This window comes from Argiope bruennichi, chromosome 9 (assembly GCF_947563725.1).
Source record: "Argiope bruennichi chromosome 9, qqArgBrue1.1, whole genome shotgun sequence".
Taxonomy (NCBI): domain Eukaryota; kingdom Metazoa; phylum Arthropoda; class Arachnida; order Araneae; family Araneidae; genus Argiope; species Argiope bruennichi.
Window position 1 is genome coordinate 88,949,848 of NC_079159.1, and position 17,995 is coordinate 88,967,842.

A 17,995-nucleotide genomic window follows, 5' to 3' on the forward strand; every position below is an offset into this window, starting at 1 on the left:
AAAAGATGTTTATTTTTATATAAAAAAGTCGTCGCTCCTTCTTTATGTGTGGATGTAACTTAACTATCCCAATTTGCAACCTTCTCCACTAAAACATCCCACAAAGGGAATCAATCTATCGGCGTATGACTCTGCGTTTTAATGTGCAGATTGTAAACGCTCGATACATAAAATAAACATTTCTTATTTTAGGATATTACGACCAACGATTTAAAGTATTTAAAAGAAATTAAATTAAAAACACAAACTACGTCAAATCCCAGTAACAGCGAGCATCTCACTCGTTCTATTTATTTTTAAAACATAATCCTCGTTGCCATATGCAACAGCAGAAAAATAGTTTCATTTAACACAAAATAATATATAAAATATTTTTGATGCAATTACTTCAAAAACAAACATGAACAATTATAACAATTAAACAAATACAAAACATTAATAATTATTTATAATATTTAGTTACGTGTGAACCACAATAACTTGTGATGATGAGTTGAGTTACTCACAACCTGTTCCTACAAATCGTTAGAACACCAAAAGAATTACAAGAACTGCGAAGAATTCCACTGCAGCTGTCTTTTAAAGTGAGAATGCAGACGATTTCGTAAATTAAGAATTCAGACGATTTTTGAAAGCTCATAGTGACAATTAAAAATTGCAAAAGAATACATATTTTCTGTTCATATTCACATTAAAAAAAGAAAGAAAGAAGAAAATAACTTTTAATTATAAGCTTAACTTTCTTTATTTAATAAACTTTTAATTATAATAAAGAACAAAATTAAAATCTTTAATCGATATTTTTTTTATATTTTTAATTTAGCATTTTTCATAATATAGTTGTAGTTCATGTACAACTCAACCATTGCAAAAAGTGGTAAACAAAACAGCATTAGGGTTGCTAGAAGAGCTTTCCGATGGGTTTCCATATTGGTGACAAACTCGGGGGCACACTATTCTTCACTTCATCCCAGATTTGATATACAGTAAAAAAATAATTTATCGCCAAATTTTAGCGAACTGACCGAATGTGGCGAGAATGGCAGCAATAGAGTAACGGTAGCAAAAGTGACACCAAAAAATTGCCAACCTCACAAGGCGCAAAATGACTGTACATCAAAGCTTAGCCCAGCTTTAAAATGGAAAGATGAATCAAAAGGCATGTGTTGTTTACAAGGGAAAATTGAAACCATTTTAGTCTAAATATGGAACAACATTGATAATCAGTCATTTTCACCCAAAAAGTTTATCGCCAAATTTTAGCGAAATGGCTGAATGTGGCGTGAACGGCAACAAAAGCGTTTCCAATCTGCAGGTTCCGAGGAGCGCTTCAGAAAATTAACGGAAATATAGAAAAAAAGTCAATAAATGTAGTAAAATGAAATGCATGCAAAAAAATTTAATCGAAAATAATGAAAGTAGGCAGAAGTATGTGCAGCAGGAAAAAATCAAGGGAAATGAACAGGAAAGATCAAAATACAGTACCATACAGTAACATAAAAAAAAATGGCGGCCATGTAACCCCAAACAAAGCGCAACCGAAAAATTGCCTATCTCGCAAGGCGCCCACTGACTGTATATCAAAGCTTAGCCTTAAATATTTCTGAATATGTGCTATAAAAAAATTGTTTTGTAGTTATTTTTGATGATTTCTAAATATCTTTTTGATCCCGCATGACATTCCCATTATCTTTATCTCTGCTAATAATAAAGAAGTGTGTATGCGCTCTGGTGTTTCATCTCCGTTAATCATCAAATGGCCTTGAGGCGCAGCATGACTCAGTATTCCCGCCTCTCAGAGAACGCGGAGGAATACACCGAAAGTAGCTCCCTACGGCAAGGTGCGTGATGTTGTTAGTTGTGGAATTAAGATATATTATAAAACGTATAAAGATTACTTCCGAAGCCTTACATGGAGTCAGATCATGACAAATAATATTATGGATTAACCAATCCTCCTCATTCTGAACCATTTGACTTATAGTACCAAATTCATTTGCCATATTCTTTTGAAATTTTAATTCAAATTTTAATTAATAAAAAATAAAGCCGAATTTTGTCTTTTGCCCCAATAATTTCCGAAAATATTACCGTACAAAAATACATTATTCCAAAATTAAAATAAATAATTAAACTGTCTTCTTACAGATACGAATTCAATAGTCTTGCAAACTTTTCCTGAGATTGAGTAATTCTTTTTTTTTTTTTTTTTTTGCTTAATTTTTAATAATAGATTGTATTGTTGAATTGAAATTTAAACCGTTTTAATTACTTCATCAAATATTTAACCGCGCGTTTATCTTTTACGCCAACTTTTGGATTCCGTATAGGAGAGATTTTACGATCATTCAAAACTGAAGACTTCCCAATTGTTTTAAATATTAGTGGTCCACCTCCATGGCAAGAGACACCTTTTAATTTTATAGATGATTTCATCCACTTTCTGAAAGTATCAACATTAGACATGATATTTCAGAAATTTTTTTACGAACACAGTCAACAGTATCATTCTTTTCAACCTGTTTATATAGATGGTTCGAAATGTGGTAATCATGTCGGTTCAGCAGCAGTTTTACGAAATGTAACAATATCCGAAAGACTTCACCCTTTCTACTCTGTCTTTACATCCGAACTTTATGCAATATATCTAAGCCTTCTAAAAATTGCAACTTCACCCCCCTCTAAATTTATTATATACACTAATTCTAAAAGTAGTATTGCAGCTCTTAAGAATGTGTCATTGGAAAATCATCCTTTAGTTCCAAAGCTTGTACATATATTAATATAAATACATATTGTTACAAAATTTTTCTTCTACAAATACCGCCACTCAATTGTAATAACTCAGCGCATTTAATTGCTAGTGCAGCAGCTTTCTTGCTGTCTAATTCTCCAGTTTTTCTACGTGTCGGCGACTCCGACCACTCTCACACACCATCGCCTCTGACTATACACACACTTCTGACGATACACACGGCTTCTCCTTCAGATTCAGATTACCTGTCTTTTATAGCTCCGGGAGGCGGGGCTAGAATCTTCAGACCAATCAGGGCGTAGCTGGCTGTACCTCGTGTCTTAGTGGATGGATCGTGAAAGTTCTCGAACTTTCTGGTATTATCCATTTAGTCGCCAAACTCGCCAAATTCAACGCCAAGTCGCCAAATGGTCGCCAAGCTCTCAGGTCATTGACGTGGCAGCCGCTCAGCACATATCTTACAACGGTCTTTCTTAAGGTGATACTAGCCGTGATGGGAAGCAAATTACAAGTTTGTAACAATATATTACATATAAAGCTTGTACATCCTTTAGCTTGCACATATATAATTCTCTCAAAGATTATTTCACAATTAAATTCTGTTGGATTCCTGGGCATGTCGGAATTTGTAGAAATGAAAAAGCTGACAAGGCAGCAAAAAGCTCAGCCCTGTTGAAAGAAAATTTTGTACCATTACCCGATGCACTACAAGCAATAAAAATAATTCAAAATACAATCTGGCATTCTACGTGGAAAAAAATTATCCACGAATAAACGTTTTCAAATACAGCCATCTGTGAAAGGATTTGTAACGAGCGAGGATAGAACCTGGGACCTTGTGGTTCGCAGTCCAGTAACATAACCACGGTACAAAAGCAATTGATCGGGTAGCGTAGCTGTTAACTGGCTTATAAGCTTTCACCACAGATTCAAAAGTAAAATCCTGCCCGGAAAGAAAGATGCCATTATCACGAGACTTCCGATAGGCCACACCTATTTGACCCAAAAACATCTTTTGCACTCTGCTCATGCACCACTTTATAATAAATGCAATTGTGTTTTAAGGGTTAAGCATATTCTGTGTGAATGCCAGGATTTTAGTACACAGCGACAAGTTCATTTTGGAGCGACCTTTTTCAACTTAAATGACGTTTTAAATGATAACCCTCTTTCAAATATTTTTACCTTTTTAAAAGATATTCAAATTTTACAACAAATTTAATTGTATTTTTTTTTCTTAGAATGCTTTAAATTTCAATACGAAAACCATGTTTAACAAATGTTTGGCGCAGAATGATCGTCTGGTCCTTGCACCATAAAATCAAACTAACTAATTAACCGCGCGTGTTTTTTTTTTGTTTTTTTTTTCTTCTTTCTATTGTTAAACCCTAAAAAAGATTCTGTTTAGTATCTGTGTAGGATAGAGTCTCTGTTGATCTGCGTATTCGTAAATGCATTAACAAAAACAAACAAACAAAAAATTATTTTTAAGGAAGAGGTGGGAGAAAAAGAAAACGTTTCCTTTTTATTTCTTCTATCACGGCACGGATTCGTAACGACATCTAGTGAGACACTAAGAAATTATTTCAATGCAAAAAATAAATAAATAAATAAAAAGGAATTGACTGAGCATTTGTTTAATTTTCTTCACAATGATTATATCAGAAAAATATATTCTATGAAAATAAAGAATGGGAAACTAAGAAAATTTTATAATTAAATTTAGTTTTTCTTTTTCAATGCATGCTCATTACTAAAAACGAAGATGATCTACAGTATAATTTAATCAAAATATGGACTATTTTACTTAGCCGGACAAACAGCAAACTATCGGTACTGGGCTGCTAATTTGGACTGTCCTTTCATGATGATGAATTAAAGGAAATAATGAGTTGGGTACAGGATACATTTCCTCCATAAATGAGTTGATTTTTTTCATGACAAATATCTCTAGCAAATGATGAAAACTGCAAAAAATAGCAAGACTTTTAGTCAGCGTCATTTGATAACTTTATCTTTTAAGGCATCCTGTCTTATCTAATGATAGGTTTCACTTCGTGTTTAGAAGCAAGTTAAGTTGCAGAGTTTGTTGATCTCAACATACTCTGATAAATGTCGAAGTATGACGTAGCTTTATTTCGAGAAACATCTTCTCATCAATATAATTTCAAAGTAAGTAAATATTAAACTTCTTTAAATATTTTGGATTATAAATTTGTTTAGTAAATATAAGTTTAGTTGGTATTTAATATTATAGTTTTATATGATAGCAAATTGAAACTGTTTAAAATTCAACCAAAAGTATTTTTCGCTTTGGAATAAAAATAAGCCACAGGCAAACGATATTCTCCCGCTTGCACGTTGTAATAATTCTTTTCAATAAATGTTTTTTTTTTAGCAACTAAAGAAGAACATTCATTTATTCTTTCTTTACGTTATTCTGATGAATAATGTTTATGTATGCTATGTCATTTAATTTAATAATGTTTGTAAGCTGACATACTATTTGTAAATTGCAAAGTGCGCATTAAAAAATAATTCTAACCGCTTTATAGGCAAACCGCTGGACTAAATGTATTCGTATTAATATTAATATTTTTCTTCTGTTGCTTTAAAGAAAGTAATTAAATAGAATCCATTTTTAATTGTCTTTATCAAAACAAAAAAAAACATTTTTTACTATCTCGGCTTTATTTTCTCCAATTTTTATAAATTTTATAAGCTTTTTTTAAAATTATTTTACCACAACGATTTTAATTATTGGATTTATTTTCACACTTGTTATCATTAATTGCATTTTTATGACCACGCTTTCGTTGCTACATGAATAAACATAAATTTTTAAAAAAATAATTAATTGGCTAAACGAATGAGGTCTAAAACATTATCATGCTAAAATGATTTTGTTTATTTATTTTTTGCAAAAGTTTTCCCTAGTTCAATGAAAGGATTTTCTTTTGTATATAAGTATGCTATAGGAAACAAAATGATCTTTTAACATTGAGCTGTCATGATTACAATTAAATCATATGATAAAAAAAAAGCAGATGAAGAGAAAATAACAAACCAATTCTTGATTCTTAAATTAATATTTAAAGATAGCAAAATTAAATTTCATAAACAATACCAAGTGAAAAAAATTCTTTAGAAATGTATTGGAGAGGACAGTTAAGCGCTTAATGTAGCTTTAAATAATTTACCATATTTTTCCAGTTTTAAAATTCCATGCAATTGAAACAACATAATCGACAATAGAGTACGTTTTACTTGTGCCACTTTTTTTGTTTCCTACACCATTTTGTTTTCAATTTTAAAACAAAACACTGAAATAAAAATTTTGTTGATCTTTTAAACACACTCGAAGAATAAATGTATTTAATACATTATATAAGATAGTTTTTATTATTCTACTTATTCAAATATATTTTTACTAATTCGAAGGTATATTGGTAATTTTGAGTTTTATTTTGTGAATCTGATTCGTTAAAAGAAGCAATAATCACTGCTTCATCTTTTCAACATGAAATGCTTAACAATTGTAATTTATTCTTTAAAAATATAAACATTTTTATATGCCATTAAACAATTTACTTTATAATATATACCTATTATATTTAGAACTTTTGAAACTTTAACTTTTAATGAATAAATTGCAATTACCTTGTAATATTATTTCATATTACAAATACAGTGGCGATAAGATACCAATGGATTTGAAAAATCTAATTTTAGAATAGTGTTTTCAGCTTGACAGCTCTCAAACTGATGGATGTTGCCAAATGTTTAAAGATAAATCTAGGAATTTAATCACAAACAATATTTGTGTTAAAAATAACTTATATGGTGAAAAACTCGCTTTCAGTCAGAAAAGATTTTAGGAATTCTTACACGTTTTTTACATCCTTTAATTTGAGTTATAATTATCGTTTGGAAACTACAAATAAAAGCTGCGGAAATTCACGATTTTCAGCTTCGGTTATGTAAACAGAAACGCAGATGAATCTGGATTTTTATTTCCATTCCTATAAATTCATTAGAATACTTTTAAATTTTATATATATTAATTATCAACATACAGTAAATTTTCTGTGGATTCGAAAATTCGGGATTTTTTTTTTTAATATAAAAAGCCATTTGAATGCAAGTTCCTTATTTTTTATATTCTTATAACAATCTGTAGCTTCTGCTTGCTTTGTTTTAAAAAGAAATCACATCAGTTAAAAATTTTCCTGACATTAGATATATCAACAAATATGAGTATGCATCTTTAAATTAATGCATATTTATTTATGTATAAATATGTTTTTATATTATATATTGTATTATTTTCTTACTATAACTCTTTAACAATAAATAGCTTTTTCGCTGCCATTTGACATTTAAAAAACTTCAAATAAGTTCATGTTAATATGATTCAAATAAAGAACATCTTAGCATTTAAATATGAAATAGACAGTTCTTCTTTTGCTGCTTTTGTTTGTTTGTTTTATATTTGCTTTGGTAGAAAAAGCTTAGCTCTAATATTAGAGTTTTAATTAATCTTTTTTTTTATTTTTAATGTTATGTAATTTAATTATTAGATTCAATATTTGTCAGATTAATATCGTTTCCTGTTTACACTAGAATCATTCGCATCTGTTAACATCATTAAGATTATTCTGATCTAAACTATAACGAATTTTTTATATGCATTATCCTTTATTAATTTTATGAATATTAAGGAATTTGCTAGATAAAATTTTTATTATATAAAAATTAGTTAATAAATATGAACATTTTTTCGTTGATAAATGGATATATGAGCAAAAGAATAGGGAATACATACATACAATTTTTCAGCTGCATAAGCAATCTATTCTATTCGGATCGTTGAATGGAAACTTAAAAAAACAGTTTCGTAATATAAGCGTCTTTTTTTTTTTTTTTTTTTTTTTTTTGCATCATGAAAGACGGAAAAAAGAATACTTTGTCTGCTTGCTTCTGCTTAAAAAGTAATCTAAGAGATATTCAGATGTTTGTAAAATCGAATAGATTTAAGGTATGATAATAGTAGATGTATTTCAAATCATTACAACGTATAGTGGCATATTATATGACTTGCCCACTTAAGCTTTTACATGTGACACTGCATGAGTTTACTTCAATAATGTTAGATGTTTCTTTATTGAAAAGCCACTTTTTCAAAAATGAAGGTTGTTTCTTATTTTTTAAATGATAGAAATCTATTCCTCTCATATTTTTTTATTTCTTTTTTCAGTCATGTTTAATGAAACGAAAGTGACGATTCTTCTAGATAGAATATTATTACGCACAGCATGGACACTTACTTCATTTTTAATATTTATTATCTTTATAATAATGCTTGGCTTAGCTAAGCTTCGTAGACAAGAGCGCCCTCAAATTAAAAATTTTTATTATTATTTACATGGACTCAGCGCTGCTTCTTTTTTGTTTGAATTTATGAATTTTCCTGGAACCAGTCTACTGTTTGGGGCATATCAAATATTTATTATCCTGGATTGTGTGACATCATACCAGAGCTGCCGAACTTGTTTGTTCTCTTACTGCTTAATGTGTTTTCTTGCAAATCTTTTTCGCTTGTACCTTTCATGTTTTGTAATCATTGGACTTCAAATGGTTGCTTTTGCGAAATTTTATAGAACATGCTATTTAGGAAATGATTTGAGATAAAACTTATGTATGATTAATTTGGAGCATTATAAGATTTGAACTATATTTGTATGTATGAGTGGTTCACTTGTAAAGACAAGATATATGTAAATATTCGCTATGAAAAATAAAAAATATAAAAATAATTCTTTATCTTACTTTTTTACATTAATTTTATCATTTTTTTATATTTATTCAAATTTTAATGTTTATTCAATTTTCGGTTCAATAATCTTTTTCTTTTGTAATTCTTGTAATTTTAATAAAATAAATTGTTAAAATTATATAATTTCGGAAAAAAATTAATAATACAATGAAATCAAAATTACATTATCTTTGCAGTTTTAAACTCTTTCAGATTCAAATTAAAAATAGATAAAAAAAAATTAGAAATATTTCCTAATTGAAATGATTCAATTATTTCCGGCTAGTTAATTTATTTCATTTACATCAATTAATCAAAATTATTTATTTATATTTGAACCAGTTATTTGTATTTGAACGAGTTGAATTATTTATTTATATTTCTTCCAATCCATCAAATCCTCTCAAACTTTTATTAAACGCAGAAATGTAGATAAAAATAAACAATGTCAATAAAACAAATGGCATTAAAGGTTAAATTTTTCCCCCTATCCAATGTAAATAGGTTTAATTACTATTTATCACATTGTTATGATTCAAATTTATAAACAAGAACTAGAAACTGTTTTTTTGTTACTGTGTTCTGTTTGAACAGTAAATTGCAGTAAAAAAGAAAGGGCAAATGAAATTAAGAATTTGAAAAGTAAATTGAAAAATTCTGATGTTTGAATATAGCTTTTATAAGCATTTATTTTTTTATTAATTTTCAAGCTGCTTTGGTTACCAGTTGGTCTTCCAGGACTACTAGTTACTAAAAATTTTAAATAAATATTTTGTGTTTATTGACCACAATAGCCTTGTCAACAAAACATTTTTTAACTTTAAATTTTAATAGACATATAACTCATACTATTTTAGAAAAAGAGGAATCTTTCCGTACCTCCACAACCTTTCTGTTCATTGTATTTTTGTTTAATTTTTTATCATTAACTTTATACATTACAATTATATTTACAGGAAAGACCTGCAGGGTTTAAAAATGTACATGCTTTTAAAAAATGCTCTTTTGCTTGATTCTGAAATTAAAATTTCATTGTTTATGTTTGTCAAATTATGAAATTAAAACAACAAAATTTTAAAGCAACTAATTAGAAAAGACAAAATGAAGTATTAGTAGCAACAATGAAAAAGATTAGTCTTTCACTTCGACAATAAAATAAATTGTTGTAAAATACGCTTAAAATATTTTTTTAATTCATTAAAAGCAAAAAAAAAAAAAAAAAAAAAAAATACGAGTTAAAGAAACTGGTATTTTTGCAAAGATAACTTTTGAATTTAATATGATCAAAAAATTATTTTTAAAGTATTATATTTTCGGTTAGTGAATAAATATTAATTTTTCGTCTGATTTTAATTAAATAAAATTCTAATTAAAATTTCAAAGTAATTTCCAGATCCACATTCCAACCTCCAAAATATATTTACGAAGTTTGGTAGCCCTAGATCAAGCGAGTCGACCTGTAGAGTGCTATAACGCGCACACACGCATTCTCCATTATCATTAGTAGAGACTAGTCGTCCTTGGCGACCATTTGGTAAAGCGATATTAAAGATTACGAAAATATTCAATTAAATGTTTTGTGTAATTATATCACAATGACTTCTTTCAGAACATATTCTGAAATTTTAAATTTTGATGAACATATAATTCATACTGTTTTAGAAGTCTTACACCATTCTGTTCGTTCTATTATACATTTCTTTAATTTTCATAGGGAGGGATATTGATATATAAAAGTTTTTCCTTATTATTTGATTCTGAAAATTAAGTCTTAATTATTAGTACAATAAATTTCGAAAACTTTTATTAAAATCACAACTTGTTCTAGAATTTACCCAATATGAGAAAATAAGTCGAATCGTTATTTTTGATTATCAGCAATGGAAAAAAAACCCAAGATGAAATATTAGTACTAAATATGAAAAGGATTTCAGTTTCACTTCAGTAATGAAATATATTGTTGTAAAACATGCTTAAAATATTTTTTTAAAAAAAATTGATTAAAAATGGAAACAATTATGAAGCATAAAATATGGGTATCATATCATTGCAACGACAATTTTTTAATTATTTTATGAATTTTAAAAAGTTCATGAATCATTTTATTCTGTAATATCTTTGGAAGAATTTGTGGAAAATATCAAAACTTTCCCAAATTTTTAATTAATTCAAATTTGGTGCACATTTTCACCTTCCCAAGTATATATGTATCAAATTTGTTAGTTTAGTGTGAACTTCTTGACTTGTAGAGCGTTAACACACAAACACATATACATATCTTCGTTATTAATGGAGATTACATTTGATAACAAAAATTAGGAAAAATAGGAGATAAATTTTTTTAAGTACTTTATTTTCAAAATGTTCAATATGATTTGAAAAGAAATGAAATTAATTCAATGGCCATGATGTATCTATGATTGTAAGGATCTTCATCCATACACACGCAAATATACACACTATTTATTACTATTAGTCAAGATTAAGTTACTAATTTTTCCTGAAAGATTATTTATTCATTATTCATTTTATATAAGGGAGTAACAATAATTACTTCCAAGAAAACTGGTTGAAATGGATTATTTATTGTTGTTCATATTGTAAAATATCGTATCGTTCAATGGATGCCAAATCGCCAACCATTTTGCTTTTTGGTGCTAGTGACTTGGCATCTCTTGGTTATTTAAAAGAGTACCGACTAGAAAATTTCAGCTAAATGGAACTTTACCATACGATCTTTTACAACTGGAGTGATTTTATTAGTTTATAAATTCAGCACATGGAGAATGGATAAAAGAGCTTATTAAACCTTTATAAATTTCGCTGTTTTTAATAGATACATAGAAAATACCCGTAAACAATTATATATGGGTTTGAGTATTACACTCCAGATCGACTAAGGACATCTTTTAAAGATTTTAAATAAGAATATTGGGCATTTAGAATGATCTCAAACAATTAAAATAAATAGAAGAGCATTAAAAAATTTTGCTTTCTTTTACTCAAATAAAATCATCATCTCATCTTAATTATCACGATCATTAAAATGCAAACCAACAGCGTCCATCTTTAATTCTACGACAGACGAGAGTAAGGAAAGAACGAACAAAGAGAAAGGGTGTAATATTCTAATATCACAATCATTCGGTGGGCTGCCATCTGGTGGGATAAATACATATTCTTCATATATGTTTTATTAAACACGTAAAAAAATATATGTTGTTGTCCTTAATTTATGTACACTAATGGATATCTTATATTTAGAAAAACATCAATTCACCTTTCATTAAATAAACTCTAACTATGGAGATGAAAATAACTTGTTTCTAATATAAGTAGAAAGTAATCTTAAATAAATTAGAAAATATATTTTTTTAAAAATCAGGATCCGATATTAATTAAATAAAAATTAGGATCTGATGGATAAAATTTGTAGAGCTCAAACAAGAAAGAAGTTAGAAAATAATTATTCCGATCAGCGACAAAATGTTCGTAACAATTGTTTCACGAAAGAGGTAAACTAACTTATGATTTCTTTCTGTAACAAACTGATATTCCATAATATGCAGCAGTGTCAAAATTTTCAGTCGCAAACTATTTGAACATTTATTATATTAATGCAAAATGTTTCTTAATTGCATATAAGAAGGAATTGTGAATACAGGTTATGAATTTAAAATCTAAAATAATCAAAAAGAAGTAAGAAAATTATCTTACAGAAAACTTCGTATAAAGAAATCTACACTTATTAGCAAATAAAGTCATATTTTGGTCAGGCAATACTTAATATGATATTCTGAAGCATCCACATCCAGCTTTTAAATGTCTGGACAAAAAAAAAAAAATGCACTAAAGAGGTGAGTTTTTTTTTGTTGTTATTTTTACATCTATGTTTTTTTCATTCTTCCATCATTACTGCTTTTAGTTCAGTTTTCGTATTAATGTTGTGTCTTCGTATTCTGATCTTTCCAAAATATGATCTATTGAGGTTGAATTCAATGCCTTAGGTAATTTTTTAGATTTTTGTAGACAATTATAGAGATAACAGAGGCAGACTTGTGATTGGTATGCTTAGGATCGTTTTCTGATTAAAAAAAAATGTTTATAATACCAAATTTTGAACTGGTAATTTTAAATTGTCTTTTAAAATATTTAGGTAAAGTGCATGCTTCATTTATATAAATAAAAATGTAAATGTTCGTTTGTTCAAAATTTTAAATCTCTGAAAGTTTTTTATCAATTGCTTTGAAATTTTGACGCAACGTTGCATTTGAATATGTGCGTGCTTTTGTATACTTTTACATAGATGTCACACAGGTAAAAACATGATTTTGAAAACAGCGCCATCTGTTGCACGTAAAAAGCAACATACGCTATACTAAATTTTTTAGAATTCTGTTTCAGTGTTTCCAATTGCATTGTTAAATTGAATTTTCATACACTTTGATTTATTTTGATTTTGATTTAATTATTCCGTGTGACATTGCTTTCGAATTGAGCTGTGCTGTTCATAATAGCTTTCATCTCGTGAGTATAGTTTATTTTTTAAAAATATTTTTTATTTAGTTTTTTTTTTATTATTTTTATTCCTATTTCCCATATTTTTCTGTGCAATTGAACTATATCGATTGATTTTCATTTAAATTCGAATTTTAGCTTGAAATTCACCTCTCCGGATAGATTTACTCGAGTCGATTGAAATATTTCGTTCTCATTGTGTTAGAATTTAGCTGTGTCGATAGATTTATGCTTGAATTAATTAATCAAACTTTAATACTTAAGTTAAAAAATTTTAGAAAATAAAAAAGTATGCAATAAGGTGATCTATATAAATAAAAATATAAATATTCGTCATGAATTTTGCCATTGCAAAGCTTTGCTGTATTCGGAAGTGTCTGCGTATAACTCATGGACTACGAATAAAAAATCCAAATAAAAAATCGACGCTCGAGAACAGTGAGTCGACAGAAAACTTAGCATATTCAAAAAAAAAAAAAAAAAACTACGGTAGGCGAACTGTGCACCTTGCATCCCAATCACGAGTAATGCTTCTTTCTTTGTTTTCTATTAGTAAATGTGGCTGGTCCAACATCTCTCCAATAATTGAGAATTATCAATAAAGCTACACAGGCGCTTTCCACAGTCTTTAAGTTCTAAATTTATTGGGAAACGAACGACACTGGGATATATGGACTAAAGATGTATGCAGTAAGTCAAATTCAAATCAAATTTGTTCCATTTTTGCAATCATATTGACCAACTGCTCTCTTTCATCTTGAACGGAGTTATGAGAGAAATATAATTGAGCCACAGCGAACTGCGACTGGCTGTAGATAGTTATTCAATAAATATAAAATTACCTACTTATGATGCTAAGTATTTCGCCAAACTATTTTTTCCGCCTACCTCAATATCCATATAATCCAGCTGATCTCCGATGGCTGATCCAGCACGAGCAATTTCAGGAATACAGTACACTCCCGATTATCCACGGAATTGGGTGGCGAATCGATTGATTTTCAATTGGGTAATTGAAGCTGAAATCATTTTGATAAACTCTGTAGAGATCTTTACAGCACTCAATCGTGGATTTTTTTTTCCCAATTTTTTTAAATTATGAAATTTTTATTATATTTGCTGGATGATATTTTCTTACCTTATGTTTGATTCACTTTTCGGTTTTAAAATATTTTATCACATTCTTATAAAATAGGATAAATTTATCAATTTAGCGACATACCGAATTGATTTCCACTGATATGATGAAAAATAATTATTTTTAGAATGTTGTTTGTTATTTCCTTACACGTACGAACCATTTTAAAATAAAACATTAAACATAAAGAAGTAAACAACAGGAATTAAAGCCAAACGATTTTTAAAATGTTGTCAAAATACAAAAATAAAAAAAAATTCTTTTAGTTATAAAATTACCTTGATGTACGAGCTTTTTATGACGCATTTATCTCTGCCTTTTTTCATTTTCCTTTTTATTAAAAAATAAAATGAAATATCGATATTCTTTCAAACTCACATGGAGATGATTTGGAAAAAATATTGAACTTCATATTCGAGTTTATTTCCAAGTTATAGTGCGTTTTCTTCATATTTTAATAATAAATGAAAACTTTTGGAAGTCATTTCAGAGACTTCTTCTGAAACTAAGCACTTAAAAATTAAATCTAGTTTATCTTAAATAAAATCAGAGAAAATCCAGGATACCTTATTAAAAAGAAATGTAAACAATAAAATATTAGAATCGCCTCGATGCGTCTGATCTCTTTTCTTATTGCATGTATTCTATGAAATATTGAAAAATATGCGTATATAATATGCGTTGTATAAAAATAATAATGCGTTGTATATAATATGCAAATGTAGTAAAAAAAAGGAATTAAAGGGAAAAAAAATTAGAAATAATAGAATAGGGAGTAGTCAGAAACATGTGGTAGTTATTTCTTTAAACGCCCTGTAGTAATAGTAGTTTCACTTTCTAATTTCGGACGTATTAGTGACGGATGTCTGTTTATCTTATCATCTAGAGATAAGTAAAAGAAAGAACGAGAGTTTTATTTGAGAAACACATTCGAATCTACGCATGGATAAAGTAAGTTACTTTTATTTTATTTTAGAATTTAAATTCGCACAGAAACATTAATATTCTAGTTCGATACCATCACCAACAAAAAGCAATTAAAATGAATCATGTTTTATTGATTCAGAAAGAATTACAAGCTCGTGAATGAAAACAGACAACGCGCAGACGATATTTATGTGCATTCGGGCGCCATGTCAAATTATTTTCAAAAAGATAAATGCTTTATTAATGCCGAAAATTTTATTGCCGTTGCACTTATGCAATTTATTTAATCATTCATTATGTGTTTTTGATTTTTAAAATTTAAACAATAGTGTTAAATTATAATTTCATGGATGGTGTTGAATGCTTAGTATAAAATTTTCATCATAAATTAAAAATTTCAAATAAAAGATTTAATTTTAACTGATAACAAACACAAATGTATTTCATGTGTTTGCCATATTTCATGCCATTTATATTTTCTTAAATAACTTGAAATTTGATTCTTTCAAATAAATCAGGGCATTAATTCAATATGTGCAGCATTATAACAAAAATTGCAGCAAATAAATTTTCACTAATTCTGATATACAATAATAAAATTTAATGAGAAAAGTTTGATAATAACAGAAAAGTTCTAATGTATTCGAAAAATCTTAAATCATTTCCTCAATGATTAAACCATTTCCTCAACCATTGTTTATGCATTTGAGTCCTTCTTCCACAGTCCATTTTAAGTTGAAGTATTTTTATTGGTTTGCTTTCATTTTTAGAAATGGAAAAAAAAATTAGAAGGGTTTTTTTTTTCTGTTTGGTGTTATTCTATTATTTATTAATCTAATCTTGATCTATCAAACATTAAGAAAAATTGTGTTATCTTTACAGTTTAAAGTCAAATCACAAAAAAAAAAAAAAAAAAAAAAAAAAACCTTGAGATTTTTTGAAGTTATTTGATAATAACTAAGCATTATCTCCAGTAACACGTGTCAATGCTTACCGAATCGGAAAAACATTTTTGGAACTATGCTTTGAACTCAAAAACGCTTTGTACTAGAAGAACGAAATTAAATAAAAGGTCGTTTCACCAGATTTTTTTTATTTCGATCAAATTCTGAACGAAATCCATTTAGAGGAAATCGGTCTGTCCTGCTGTCCGAACATAAGTTAGCACAATAACTAAAAAATGAAGAGAGAATTGTACACAAATTTAACATCTAAAGTCTAGATTAACAAATTTAGTAACAAACCCATAAAAGCATTGATTATCTATAGATCTGTACATTCACAGACATGCAAACTTGATTACGCAAAAATGCAATGATTTATCTATTTGCAATATTCGATTATTTAGTATGTGATTTTGTGGTTACAATCGTAGTTCTCTTTCAAATTTCAGTTTTAATCAGTCGGGAAAATAAACATCCGAAATATACACCTGCTTTATTAGTACTTGTACATTCACTGAATCCCAACGATTAATCACCAATAAGCGCATTCTTATAAGCTCCTTCATAATTAGTGTTTGCCAATGACATGCGCTTAATAATACACAGTATATTTTTAGACAGTATGCGAGAAAGTTCCGAGGAGACTACTCGCGCTGATTATGAATCAGAATTGTTCAATGGGAACTCGGGAAAATTTATACTTTTCTTACGAAAAATTATATAAAAAGAATGTATTATAAATCCACAAAGAATTCGATTTCGAGATTTCAATAAATTTCTTCTTTCCAGATCTCCCTGATTCGACCAAACATTCTTCAGTGTCTCTCTCAAGAAACGGAAGAAGATAAACAAATGCAATTTGGTAAGTGATCTTTGAAACAAAATTGTAAATTTCTATTAAATTTTGGATAATAAAATAAAATAATCTGTTTATCTGTCCAGGGGCATCTGATCAGGTTAACTCCAAATCACAATGAAGTGGAAAGAATATGCTTAGTATGAAGTTTTATCATTAGAATTGTGTATCAGCATAAATGTTCTAACCCAGCGTTTCTCAACCTTTCAGTATTCGCGGTCCAGTTTTCAATCATAATTTTCATCGCGCCCCCCACTTACAATAAAATGTATACAACAATAATGTGAATTGAGTATTTTGGATTCTGTTTTTAAATTATTTTTAACTAACTGCCAAAACCAGAGTAAAAGCGTGCCAACGTTGGCGAGAAACCACATCTTGCATTTTGGACAAGCGGGCGGTGAACAGATGAAGCGAATGAAAGCGGGGAAAATATAAATATTATATTTGAAATGAAAGCCAAACAGAGAGATAACATTAAAAGAGCATAAAAGTAGAAAAATTCGTTAATGAAAGTTAACCTAGACGGGGTGAGCTAAATCTAGAAACTGGGAATACATTTTTTCGAATAATAAAAGAAATAAAACAGAAGCATGATTAAACAAAAGAGAAAAAATAAACAATGTTTGTGGAAGGGAATACACACGACCGATACCGTCTCGAGCATACGCGGAGTAAATGTTTTCTCATAGGAAGAAGGAAAATGTTCGATAACACAAGTTTCAATTCCAGCCAGTTCTCATTCGAATCGATCCTTCTATCGCTATCGAATCTATCGCGCATGTGTATGTTATATATATTTTCTTGTTAATTGTAATTCACCATATTAAATATTCATGGCAGCAGATTATGCAGACTCATGGATAAATTTTTAAGCGGAAGCAAGCTAGCATTATATAGTAGTCAAGCATCAACAAGTACACAGATGAGCGTGGTTCCGAAAATAAAATCAAGAAAATATTCTCAAGAATACTTAAATTTTGGGTTTACTAGCATTGAAGTAAATGAAGAAGAAGACCCCTGTGTATCATTTGCTGAAAAA

General features: G+C 28.6%; 1 long non-coding RNA gene across 2 annotated transcripts in view; it reads left to right on the forward strand.

The window, feature by feature from the left end:
* The first annotated feature begins 4,606 nt into the window (after nucleotides 1–4,606).
* The window catches only part of LOC129984814 (uncharacterized), a 28,730-nt gene continuing 15,341 nt past the window's right edge, over nucleotides 4,607–17,995 (forward strand). The window contains exons 1-2 of one of the 2 annotated variants that reach the window (XR_008785526.1): nucleotides 4,607–4,927; nucleotides 16,887–16,959. This is a non-coding gene — a long non-coding RNA (uncharacterized LOC129984814). Of the gene's footprint in view, nucleotides 4,928–15,092; nucleotides 15,178–16,886; nucleotides 16,960–17,995 lie in introns of those variants that run through there. The other variant, XR_008785527.1, reaches the window with a different exon arrangement.